Here is a 14,616-nt window from a genome sequence, read left to right on the forward strand (position 1 = left end):
TAGTTAATTAGCCAAAATCATCAGTTCTGTCATGGGGCGTCTAAATGATTTTTTCGTTAAAGATGTAAATACATATATTTGGATCTATTAGTTTGGAGACTTACAAAATGAAACAAAAATGAGTTTAATTTTGGTACACTGACAATGTAACCAATAAGATTTCACAGATTTATCATGTCAGTCAATTTAATTAAATAAAAGGTCCATATTTCCCACATTCAGGAAATCTGATTTGTATATTAATTTTTATGTGAAAGTATTTTCATTCAAAATGTTTCCTCCCCGTGTGAGCCAGTAACCTGGTAATTTAAATATAAATATTATAGGTTGTATATGAATTAATGTCTTTTAATCCAGGTTTCAAAAAAAAAAGTCTTATAATCTCAGCACGACATATTTTCATCGTCAAATTATCATACTTATGTATATATAATTATAATAATTATAAAATTATGAAAAAAGTACTAAAATTATGTCAGAATTTAGTTTTAAGTTGGCTTTGACACGAATTTATTTTCATGTAAAATAATCCTCATGTGGAAACTTTTTTACCGTGTAATTCAAATATAAAAATTGTCAATGTATATTTATTAATAATTTCTAATCTCCGCAAGGCATACTTATGAATATCTAAATTAATATGATTAGATTACTACATTGTTTATATTTTTTTAATAATTTAAGAGTAAATATATAAAAATATCATAAGAGAAAGAAAGTATATTATGAATAAGGTAATACTTTGTAATGAAGTTTCAAAATAAAAGAAACACGAAAATAGCAGATTTCATAGACTTTCTTTTGTCTGTCCCGCTCCCTGCAACAAAACTTTTCTCTAGCTTTGTGTAGCTTACTTCTGGTGCGAAAAAACACAATCTACTGACACTGCTTTTGAGTTTTCTCTACATAAGATGAGCCACACATTGAGCGGTTGTCTTGAGAATTTAATCAAGAATAAATTCAAAATTATAAAAAAAAAATCTTGGTGCAGAATGTGTGTTATGCAATCCAGAAAATGAAACAACAAATCATCTTTTTCTCTTTTGTCATGTAACTTGGCAGATTTGGTCACGCATTGCACAATGGGAGGTATACAGTGGATAATGCCTGGTACAGTCACAACACTGCTTCAAGTGTGGAATGGTGTGTGTATTCGCTCTGATATCTAGGTTTGGACTTTATTCCTTATGCAATTATATGGTCCTGCTGGTTGGAAAGAAATGCTATATTGTTTAATCAAAAAACGTTGAATGCCTAGGTATTGTGGGACATGATATTTGCACGGGTTTACTGGTGGTTGAAAGGTAATTGGGATAAATGCCCATATTCACTAGAACAATTCTCGGCTGGGTTTGAGTTTGTGCGGGTTCATAGAAAAGAAAAGGTATGTAGTACAATGGCATGACAACCTCTATTTCATGGCATTCTTAAATTTAATGTAGATGAGGCATCTAAAGGAAACCCAAGGGTAAGTGGAATTGGTGGAGTATTGCGGCATCATAGAGGACATATTATGGGATATTTTTCTAAGTCTACTGGACATCTTTGGGCCTATGAAGCAGAGGTACAAGTAATACTACATGCTTTATTGTTCTGTAAACATTTTAGATGCCACAGTGTCATCATTGAAAGTGATTCAACATTGGTTATATGGTGGACTTTGAATGTGACAGGGAGGCCATGAAAGCTAATCCAAACTTTCAATCATATTGATTATTTGGGGTAGGAAGTCTCTTGTGTGGGTATCAATCATGTATAACGAGAGGCTAATGTATTGGCAGATTTTTGGGCCAATCTAGGATGTGGTACGACTGATGTTTTATGAGTGTTTTGTGACACTTGTGTAGTTACCTACATGAGGGGATGTTCTCATGATAAATTAATTTTCAATAAAGTTTTTGTCTCAGAAAATAAATATTATTACTGAAATTTCTTAGAAATTTATTTATAATTTTAGATGATTAGTTATTATTAAATAATAATAACTTTGAAGTGCGTATTTTAAGAATAAAAATCTTAAGGGTATTGATTTTTGGGTGTGCAAAAAATTAATCCCTAAATCTTATTATACTCGATTGTAAAATGTTCATTCTCATGCTTTGTATTTTTATTACGTAATTTTGTATCCCAAGTTACATATAATCATTTTAAATACCGGTAGAACATGTTTACAGTCTTTATAATATTTTTAAATTGCTTTTCTAATGAATTTAGTAAAGCCGAAAGAGGCGGATTTTGTGAAAGAACATAGTTAGACAATGAGGCGGTGAAGAGAGTCAGAGAGCAAGAGGGAGTTTAGGGAAAAAAGATGAGCAGAAGGGAGCGTTGTGTGGAAAGATCATTGAAGAATTTAACTCAAAATGAGAATTTAGGGAAAAGAGATGAGGAGAAGGGAGAGTTGTGTGGAAAGATCAGTGAAGAGTTTAACTCAAAATGAGAATCCGATAAAAGCTCGTTGGAAGGATTGAAACTTGAAAGTGGTGCAGGTATTTCCAATGAACTTTATGCATGATGGAAGCATTAATGATCTAAACATGGTAAATAGAGATATTTTGAATTTTAAATTTTAAATTTCTAATGGTAGAAGACGAAAGAACAAACTCGTGCGGTTTAATGAGGAAGATAGTGAGAGAGAGAAAAAAAGATGAGGAGATAGTGGCAGAGAGAAGAGAAGAGAGATTCAGACTGAATAAAATATTGAAAAATATTAGAAAGGAGATAGGTGGAGTGATCTCAGGGTGTCAATGGCAAAAAAGGAGGAAGTACACCTCAGCTAACATATTTAATTCTCAATATTCAATCAATTTTCAAAGCATAAAGATTACATACAAAACCCTGTTGTTGAACTGTTCACCTCAAAACTTCTACACATCAAACACATTATTTCCCTTAATTATCATAACACTTCACTTGCAACTAATCCTCTAAAGGCAACAAAGTAATTTCACTTTAGACCCTTCAACGATAACTTGCAGTTGTCAACAGAAAAATGAACCAAGATTTAATCTCTCCAAACTCATACTTTTTCATGTGAAAGTATCTGTAAGAGAAATACTAATTAAGATAACCACCAAAATAGAGAGAAACACCTCAAAGCTTGCCTCTCCAAACCCAGTAATAGTTTCTCCAATAAAAATTCTTAAACATAAAGATGAAAACAGAAGGAACTCTAAAACAAACAATAATACACTCATGAAAATTGTAGCGCAGTTTAGACAAATCTTCTAAATATCTAAGGAAAGGATAATTCACTCACATACCTGTTCATTAAATAAAGTAGTGAACATGAGAAACAGAGTGCAAAGTCTAAAATTCACAGCTCAATTACTGCGTATCATTCTAAATAAGAACAGAATAAAAGGAGAGGTAAAATCAAGAGGTTAAAAATATGAATCTAATTAGAATTATAAAAAAAATCTTAATCTCAAGGTTCTACATGGAATTGATGATAAAAGCTAGGCATTGGATAATATATAATCACTCCCTAAATTGATCCACAATGCACAAAGTTAGTGTCATACATATGCAGAAGACAAATTTTTGCAATTAAAAGAAATACAAAAGATCATAGAAAATGCAAAATAACCTTCAGACAATGTGTACAACTTAAACCTTTAAAAACATAAAATACGACACTAATGAAGATTCATCAAATTGAAATATGCTTACCAAGTAAATTCCTCTTAACAAAGGTTTGCTAAATGTGTCGTAGGCATCAATTACCTAAAAGAAGATAGCACTTCTCCCACTTCAACTAACCCTCCTCAGAAACCAATTGTAAATTTGAGGCTTCAACAACACATGAGCCTAAAAAAAAGAATGTCAACAATAGCAAGGACAACTCAAGTATACCTGTTCAGATTTCATTTCAACTCCTCCTTCTTACAGGCCTGCTTCTTTTTCAGAATCTTTGATTTTAATTGGATGCATCACTGTAGAATAACGGACTGGAGATTGGAGAAAAATAATATTGTTAGCTTACTTAACATTGGTAAAATTAAATGTAATTATTGGTGCTCACAAAGACACCAATCTTATCTTGTATCTAGTTGATTTCGTAACTGCTCCAACTTAAAATGTATTCAGTAAGAGGGCAAAAAATACAAAATCTAATTATAATTTTTTAAAAATAAAAACACACTAATGTACATCAAACCTAATAAAAGGGCTATTTAACATGTATAATTGTTTTTGTCAGGCATTGAGAAACTCTCTTGTTCCAGATGCATCTAAATTTATCCACTCATCGAAAGTTTCATGTCTGAAAGTACCTCCTTAAATGATTTCCCCATTAGCTTGAAAAACTCTCCTAGCAGAAAGAAAAAGAAAAAATGTTAATAATTAAAATCAAATCTATGAACTGATCAATAAACAAAGTTAGAGAGTAGAGACCCAAATCTAAAATCAAATATTGCATCTCCATCACATTTCAACTAATCAAAAACAGAAGTAATAATACTACACTTGAACAAATCGATTAAAAGCAATTCTTATATAATTGTTAAGTGTGATACCCAAAGAATGTGAGAACTATTTTCATTGAACTAAACCATCTGTTTCAATGATTATTTTTAGCGAAAAATAATGGGAACACCTACAAATTCATGAGAGGTGGAGAAATGAGTGATTAATACTATATATAAGTGTACTAAAAAAATTTCCATGGAAATGAAATAAAATGTGAGAATAAAAATAGAAGATCTCAATTGTTAGTTAAGAATTATAACTTAATCAGAAAATGAATCAATTCAATCAAACATTAAATCTTGAATAATTGTATCATTTTGACATTTTATATTTTGATCAAATTCATCAGCGTGAGTAAAGAGACAAAACACTCACCAGCCTACACAATGAGTAGTAATTCTCTATAACTAATGCTATATAAATAATAAGCCACCAAAATGATTACCTTTTTTTCTATGTGCCAACAATCTCTTAGAAATTAAAATTTACATGCTATTGCACCTTCCCCATTGGCAGACCACCCCAAACTTTCATGTAATTTCACACTATGCATTTCATCTTGACTTTTGCTCGTAACGTGTAGCACCGCTCATAATTAAACAATAATAATTATAAAAAGAGTAACGCAAATCAAGTTCACCGTCAAACACCAACTAGCCGCGACTCATATAATCAAACAATGAAATGAGTCAAACCCTAAATATTTAATTTTTCTTGTAAACAAACATTAATCAACATAATCTTTTACCTTTTACATATTTTTTTGGTGATAGACTATTTAGACTACCCCCTTTTACTAACATCCCATCCCCCTAATAAAACATTTACCATACTACCCATTCATTAAAAACAAAATTATTCCAAAAAAAAAACCTGAACATCCCCATCCCCATCCCCAAACTCTCTCCCATGTTCTCCCATCCCCTCTCTCTCTCTCCAAATGGCTGAAAATCCCCATCCCCTCACTCTCTCCCAAGATCACACCCCCATTCATCCCCTATTCATTTTGCTGGTATTGTTTTTTCATTATGGGAAGACAAAGGAGCTGGAGAAGGAGTTGAAGAGGGAGTTGATGAACGAAGAAGAAGAAGATCAAGGACCCCCATTCATCATTCCTGGTATGTTATCGACCCCATTTCATCATTCTTGGTATAACTTCACTTGTTGTTCTTCGTTTTAATGGGGTTTAGGGTTCACGTAGTTTAATTTGCGGTAGAGGAATTCTGGGGAAGTTGTACCGCAATTTGGATTGCGGTAGTTGTGTTTCCAATCCGCAATCTAAATTGCGGTGAGTGTAATTCAGTTTGGGGTTCCGCAACTTTGATTGTGGTAGGCAGATTTGGGTTACCGCAATTTTGATTGTGGGTTGAAGTTGATTTTGTGTTACCGCAATGTAAATTGCAGTGGTGAAAGCTCGTTTGTCCGGTCAGTTGGTTTTGGTGTTACCGCAATCAAAATTGCGGTAGTTAATTATTTTTGTTTTACCACAATCAAAATTGCGGTGGTATCTTTTTTTGTGTTACCGCAATCAAAATTGCGGTGGTGTATTTTTTTTTTGGTTTTTACGTTTTAAATAATCTCATTTAAGTTGCATTTTGAATTTGCTAATGTTGTTATTTTAGGTACTGTTGTTATTATCATGCATGTGTCAATTACATTGCTTATTTTCATCAAATCACTTTCCCGTACAGCGCCTTATTTTTCTTATTTGCGTAGATGGCGAGGACGAAGACTACCAAACGTCTTGCGGTTGCTAGTGATGGTTCTTCACGTCCTCCTCGACGTGATCGAAGGGACCTTCATGTGTCGGGACAGAGAAGGCTGGTGGAGAGCTGTGTTGTAGTAGAGGATGATGGAGATGCACCTGACCCTATGGTTGAGGCACCCCATGATGACATTGGGGATGTCTTTGGTGATGATCTGCGAGATGGAGATGGTGATGGCGAGCAAAATGTCCAGGGGGATGAAAGCTCAGATGATGCTGATGGGGTGTACTTCCTGGGTGGACCTTATGATTTATTAGTGCTGAAGCAATATGGAGACCACATCCTTACTTCTATTTGGAAGTCGTACATGTAACATCCCGATCTGACGACTGGCCTCACGGTAACAACACGAGTCTTTTCAGTGCGCTTTGTCCTCACTCGCGCACTTCCCGGGAAAACTTCCCAGGAGGTCACCCATCACGATATTGCTCCAAGGCAAGCACACTTAACCATGGAGTTCTTATCAGTTGGGCTCCCGAAAAGAAGTTGCAACTTGTTGTTATGGGTAGTACAATCAAATCATATATGCCTTCCTCAACTGTATAGTCCATCCCTACACAGTCTCGAAATACCTCTTGTTCGGGTGTTAGATCGGCTCATTCCTGCGACCCTCCGCCTAGAAGCCTGCCAGGAGCCGCTCCTTGTCCGTGCCTCACTGCACCGGCGATCACTCCCCGCCCTCGTCAGCCCCGGGTGTCACAGGCCCACCAGCTTCCGCTTGGTTCGTCCTCGAACCACACCGTACTGGGAGAGGTTGGCTCTGATACCAATTGTAACATCCCGATCTGACGACTGGCCTCACGGTAACAACACGAGTCTTTTCAGTGCGCTTTGTCCTCACTCGCGCACTTCCCGGGAAAACTTCCCAGGAGGTCACCCATCACGATATTGCTCCAAGGCAAGCACACTTAACCATGGAGTTCTTATCAGTTGGGCTGCCGAAAAGAAGTTGCAACTTGTTGTTATGGGTAGTACAATCAAATCATATATGCCTTCCTCAACTGTATAGTCCATCCCTACACAGTCTCGGAATACCTCTTGTTCGGGTGTTAGATCGGCTCATTCCTGCGACCCTCCGCCTAGAAGCCTGCTGATGAGCAATATTTTACCCATTTTATATAGCCTTAATTTGTCATTATTAATGATTATTCGTAATTAATTGACCTTGCTTGACAGTGATTTATATTATTTGGTCTAATTACGTTTATTCTTATTTTCAGGTTTTATTTGACGTCAAGGGCATTTTGGGGAATTGCGGAATGAAGATTTGATTGTGCTGGAGTGAAGATTGTATTTTAGGAAATATTAGGATTTAATTTCGGAATAAATTAAGTTTGATATCTTTCAGATTCAAACTTATTTAGGTTGTTATTTTAAAACTCTATCTTTAGGATTTGTTAGGATTTGATTTTGATATCTTTTAGGATTTGATTTTGATTAGGATTTGTGATCTCAGCTCCTATTTAAGGGTTTGTGCTGAGAGAAACAAGACCCTTTTGCCTTCTACATTATTATTATATGCAATTTCGAATTTCAGTAATTATTAGAGTTCTGCTAGGGTTTATGCTTTTAATCCCTAGTCTCTTCTCCAATATAATTGTTGATTTCGCCCCAACCATGGAAGGCTAATTTCCTTCGAACGAATTCCTTTGCAAAGTATATCGCGCTCTTGAGGTATAGTGCTTAATAGACTTCGCATGATTAGTTTTCTTCATCTCTACTTCTGGCTAGGGTTTGCTTAATTCCTTAGGTTCACGAATTAGAAGATGATGTATGTTCGCTTAGTTCATATTAGGGCGTAAAGGATTCTTAATCGCTTAGTTTAGGAATCTGTGAATTAGTTATCGCTTAGTTAATTAATTCTAACGAACTAGGAAACTAATAACAAGAATTGATCTTTAGATACTCGTGATTGAGCAGCGATATACTGAACAAAGGGATTCGTCCGTCTTTACTTATCGTATTAATCTGTTTTTACTTTCTGCTAATCTTTCGAACTGAATCACAAACCCCCCTAGTGTGTGTGCGTTTAGGGTTCTTAATATTGAATCTGTGCCGAACGATAATCCTTGGGAAACGACCTAGGAGTCACTTCCTAGTTTACTACAGTTTTCTAATTTAATTATTTGTATCAGGTACGGCCTCGATCACCTGCCAGGAGCCGCTCCTTGTCCGTGCCTCACTGCACCGGCGATCACTCCCCGCCCTCGTCAGCCCCGGGTGTCACAGTACACCAGGGAAAATTACAACTCTAGAGGTGTTGTAAGACCCTAGTTTTTAGTTATAGATTAAATAATTAATTTCCTATTCACGCTTAGGTTTTGATGTACCGTGAAAGGAACTTGAACAAGTGTCTGCTGAATTGGATGACTTTATGAAGAAGAAAGTTCAGGAAATGACTAAGGATGGTATTATAGTCAGTTTAAGTTATAGTTCGAGCCATTTCAACACCCGACTTAGGTCGTAAGTGACTGAAAAATGCTATTTCGGCTCCTAGAGCACTGTTTACGCGAAATTCAAAATCGTTAGAAGAATAAGAACCTCCGAGTCTTTTTCCCATTACCAGTGTTTCGCCACGGAACTCTGGACTATTCACACGATAGGTTTGGATTCCCGGAAGTCCGTCGAAGCTAGGCTTTATTTTCTCGGGGACTTTAGTTAAGACCCTGAAAGAAGAGTTTTCCTATTCGAAGCTTTAAATGAAGTTTCCATCAGCGCTGACAGAATTATTTCAACACTTGCAACTTTTCTTCAGAAGGGAGTTTCTTCATCCGACGCCAACTGCAAAAAGTATTTTTTCGACGTATTTTGATCTATACAACGTTTATATCGTTTTCTTCAATTCTGAGAACCTCATTTTGAGTTTTAGCATTCTGTCGCCAAATTTTCACTTCTTATCAATAGATGAAAGTACCAGGATGACCGGATTCGGAAAACCTCGAAGTTTACTTTTTTGACCTCCGCTATAAAAGGCGGGATATCTCATTTCCCACCCAATTAGAGAGAGAGAGAGGTCGCGGGTTAGAGAGAGAGGGAGAGGATTTCTTCGCGAGTTCTTGTCCGATCGACCCGATTTTAGTTTCTTTGGATCGACAGCGAGGTAATCTTGTTATTCCATACCTTTGTTTCTACTTTCTGTTGCTTTAAACCATGTCTTTATGTGCTCAAAGTTTTGAGCATTTTCCAAAAACATCTTTATAATTCCAGTTTTTCTTTCAAACCTCTTCTATGCCTTCCCTGCGTTCCATATTCACCGCTAGTGCGCTCGGTTTTTCTCTGAGTCATCGTAGATCTGAAAAACTGTGGAAATACCCATTTTCACCAAAGTTTTTCTTTTTGAACCAAAAATTCACGACTTAACCTAGTGCCTTTAGAATTAGTTGTTATAAATGAAATTCTCTACGACCCTATCAAATTCTTTTTCAAAAATTTCAACTTTGAGTTTTTGAGCCCAAAGTCTTGACCCAAATACCCCTAACTGCATTTCAATTCCAAAAATTTTCCGAGCATTGTTTTACCCTAGTTATACTCCTAGATTACCTAGGAATTAAATTAGATCGAAGAAAAAGTGCTGAAACGCTAAAAATGGGGGGAGTGGCCGAGAGCTCATTTGGGCGAGGGGGGAGAATTTCTTTTTCGTGAAAACTTGTCTTTTGTCTTAGATTATCATACTCTGAAACTTCTAAAGTTTCTTTCGGACATTAGTTGATATTGTTTAGGTTTTTTTGGTCGTTTTTGACTGAGTAATGTTGTATTTGCTCAAAGGTTTAACTTTGGAAACTTTTGGAGCTGTTAAGGAAACAAGTGAGGAGCTCATGGATTGTGAAGCTGGAAGAGTTAGAGGTGAGGGAAACTTACTCTACTAGATAATGACTTAGATGTCGATAACTTCGACTTGTTTATTTGATTGTTTTGATATTGATTGAGTTGAATTGGAAAATGTTTTCTGAGGCTTAGTCCATTGTTAAACTTGAGACTTGTGTCTCCGTTTTCTGGGGCTTCGGCCGACATATGTGTTTATGCTTTGATTTTTCTATGATTGATGTTGACTGAATCACATGCTTTTTGTGCTAAGTGGCAAATTGTAGGATGTGTTGATATATGTGAATACGCTTTATTGGATTGTACTAACTGATTGTGCAATTATTATTATGTATACTGTGGAATCATCAGAGTGTGGGTAACGAGAGTTTATGCCATGCTAGTGACATAAACTTTTAAGGGAATGATTACCATGTCGGACCAAGGTCTGAACCTTTGTTGTTTTAGGAGATTGAGACCTTCTCAGGGAATTACACGAGTTTAGGGGAAATCTTGGAAACCCTGCGTGCTTTTGCACCTTTGTCCAATCGACAGTTAATGTTTAGACTACCTAAGAGATAAGTTTGGGAAACCAATAAGTTTCTAAGTACGATGTACCCTTTTGCTCTCACAGCAGTTCGACCATCTAAGGATGAGTTGGATAACTTAAACAATCATCAAGGGTGTTTGCACTCTTCATTATGGGAATCTGAGGTCGATAGTTCGACAATTACCTTAGGGTATTTTTCGAGATAATATTCTTAGCTAGACACTTTGCGTTGTGAGGACGATACGAAGTTTGGCTAACCATATTGCATCATTCATACATGTTTGAGGTTAATGCGGTGGGACACCTGACCTCGGTGGAACCACAATGATTGAAAGATCAAGTTTCCACATAAGATCACCAAGAGTGAATCTTAAGTAGCAGACATAGAGGCTAACCTACGGGTTAAGGCTGACCTGACTACAATTAGGTTATAAGCGACACCGAGTCTTATGGTTAACACAAAGACCGATGAAAAGACCGACTCAAAATACGTGCCCAGGCTGCCCAGAGCATAATTTTAGCATAACATTGCATTTCATACCATGCACTTGATGATTTGATGTTGATAAACATCGTTATGTGTTTTTCTAAATCGATGATTTACGCATGCTGATATAGCAATCTGTGGATATGATATTATATGCCATGATAAGATTTATCGAACTTATGTATATCTATTCCTATGCTTTACTTGTTGTTTGTATTATCTACCCTATATTGTGAGTTGACCCTCGCGCCTTGCCTTGTTTGTATTATCTGTGTTTGGGCGGTCGACAAACTGCCAGATGTCGCTAGGGGAGTGGTTCACATTGGTTCGCCCTTCCGGGGGAATCATGTACGAGATGATTGATAGAGTTGACCCTGCCGCATGGGAGTTGGACCCCGCCAACCACCGCGCGACATATAAGGGGAGATTGATGGAGGACGTGATTGAAGGACGGTTGGGAGACCCGCTTCTTTGCATGATTGGGTTTAGGGTGTATATAGTCGTAGCTCTGGTTCGTCAGTTGTACATTGTGGGACAGGGTAGGTTCCCGACATTTTGCTTTTTGTGTGGTTCTCTGAATGGGAATCATAGGGAGCAGTCGAACGATAGGAGGTCTGAGGAGGCTGTTTTGGGCTGACTCTCCCATATTTGGAGGATTGTAATTATGGTACTTACACTTGATCACATTTGCGTACACTTGCCTTGGGGCGCATTTTTTGTCACTTACAGGTTTTGGTGACGTTATAGTACAACATGGGTTGTACATGTCATAGTTTATCCGGGTATGTTTTGAGTTTTGATTTAAGTCGCTGTGGACAAGTCTTGTTTTAATTTCAAAAAAAAAATACTTTCATTTTTCGCTTTTAGTTTATAATTGGTTACTAAAGTGACGTCCCGAAAGTTGGGGTGTTACAGGTGTCTTAAGGTCTACCATCATGGGAGAGAGTTCAAGACTCCTCACTTCCACTCTACGTTTATTCTTAATGTAGTACGAGTTGCAAACTTAGGGCATCTGATGGACTGCACCATCGGCTCTATTGACAAGAGCATTATCTCCGCCTTTGCAGACAGATGGATGTCGGAGACTTCTTCTTTTCACTTGTCGTGGGGGGAGATGACCATTACCCTTGATGATGTGCACATCCCTGTGGAGGGTATATTTTGCACCCTGGGCTCTCCTTCTAGAGAAGAGCGCATCCCTATTTTGACTGAGTTGCTTCAGCTTTGACCACGATGATGTCTTCGACGAGTTGGAGAAGTGCAGAGGAGCGCATGTGAGGTACAATGCTGAAGCGAGTGGTTGAGCACCATGTTGAGAAATGGAATCACATTCATGCATGCAAAGCATTTATGCTCCGGTTGGTTGGGATGACGTTGTTCTGTGACAAGAGCAACATGTATGTTGATGCTGCATACATAGAGCTCTTTAGAGACATCCACACAGCGGGAAAGTATAATTGGGGTGGTATGTGTCTAGCGTACTTGTATGTCCAACTTGAGGAGGCTAGTAGAAAGACGACAAAGAGCATCGCTGGGTACTTGAGTCTGTTGCAAGTTTGTCATTATTATATTTGTGATTATTATATTGTACTATAATTTGTGAAAATACTAATATTGGTAGAACAACCCGCAATATACTTTGGATATGCCGGTGGATGGCTTGTAAGGTGTAACGCCCCGATTTCTCGAGTGTCAACAGTAACCAAACACGTGTATTTTCACAAAGAATTTTCGTCGACCAATTAATTAATCTTTAATTACTGATAAAGGTTCATTAACTTTAAACTCTCGAAACTTACGAACAAATTTGCAGAATAACCGAACAAGCGTTTCTGAATTAAAATAACCTTGAATTAAAACAAGGGAAAATAATCCCAAAACATAATTCCAAATCCGAGGGCTAAGCCCTATACCAAATACATCAGTGCTCAAACGGAAATAAATAAGGTTCCAATAATAGAGAAAAATAAAAGTAAAATCCGATGTAGCTCTCATAGGACACTCCCACATGTGAAAATCTCGACTCTACTCCTCATCATCGCTAGAAATGTAGATGACCTCCGAAGTCTCGGTAACTCGACTCTTCCATGGATAAGCTGGTTCCCCCTCAGATCCCGAGAACCATCCACACTGCCTCTTCTTAGGCGGACGTTCTTCACTCGCATCTGGAACAGGCTCCAATGCGGGCATATCTCCATAGTCATCAACTGGGCTAGCTTCCTTTGGCTCCGGTGGTGAAGACTCCACTGTATTCTTCTCCTCTATCAACGGTGACTCAGCTGTAGTGTCTTCCGAAGGATCTTCTTCCTCCTCGTCCTCCCAGGACTCGAGCGGCTTCTCCACGGTAGTCTGATCAAATCTAGCAGGAGGGTGAGGCAACATGACTGCCCCATCTCCAAGGGTCACGATTGCTTCCTATGAGCTCCGCATCGCCGGCGTAGACTCTCCAGACTCCGGAACCGTCGGTCTCCCAGAGTCGGTCATCCTCAGGCTCACTCAGCACCATCTCCCAGATCACGATAGCTTCCACTGTCGTGGTGGTCACCATCTACCCCCCCAAATAAACAAGTAACAAACAAGCATGGTCAGGTCAAACAGCAAAAGCATATAATCATAATAAATAATTAACATATATAAGGATTATTGTCTCTTATAGGATTTCATCATTGGTTAGTCAGTTAGGCTAACGGATTCCTCACTTCGCCCAACCCACCAAAACACCTTGGCCAATCTCGATCATCCGCAGATGAACAATCACAAGGGGACCCACATAGTCAACCCAAGTCACGTGGAGACCTACCCGGTCCATCCACAAATCACTCAGGGAGACCCACACAGTCAATCCCTATCCGATGACTAAATCATGGTTATCACGTGGAGACCTAACCGGTCCATCCACCAAATCACCCTCGCGTGCAAGCCCATCGTTCTCATGGACCATAGTCTACCTGACCTATGTCCGTTTAATTTAAGGTTCACTTGCAAGCGAGTTAATTCTCTTTCTCTTATATTGAGGCTCTAAGTCAAGTCATCCTAGAGTCTTTCAATCTCCTCACAAAACTAAAAATATCAACACAACATTCACAGTGCACAAAAGGGAATTACAGCTACGTGAGCGACCCTTTTTGTACAAATAACCAATTAAACAGTGTGAAGTCATTTAAGAATAGCCATATACATAAAATCATGCCTATGATGTCACAACAGCACCACAAGGCAAGTACCAAGGCTCATGAAATCAAGCTTAACAGCATATAACTCACAGCATCTCCTAAACACATGTTCCTAAACAAAACTTCAAAACATTTTCGCAACTCAACATATTGACAGCAGAAACAACTTTCACAAAAACAGAGCCACAGAATGCGTCTTTCAACCAAAAATCACGTATGATACCTTTCTGGAAAGCTATTTTAAATATCTACAACTCCTAGTTAAACACTTGTTCATTTGAGTCCCAGAATTAGGTAATATTAGGCCTTAAAGCTTACTGTCCGGAACAGGAAAAACAGCAGGTGTAACAGTTACTAAAAACGACCTCCAGA

This window comes from Lotus japonicus, chromosome 5 (assembly GCF_012489685.1).
Source record: "Lotus japonicus ecotype B-129 chromosome 5, LjGifu_v1.2".
In the NCBI taxonomy this organism is placed as follows: Eukaryota; Viridiplantae; Streptophyta; class Magnoliopsida; order Fabales; family Fabaceae; genus Lotus; species Lotus japonicus.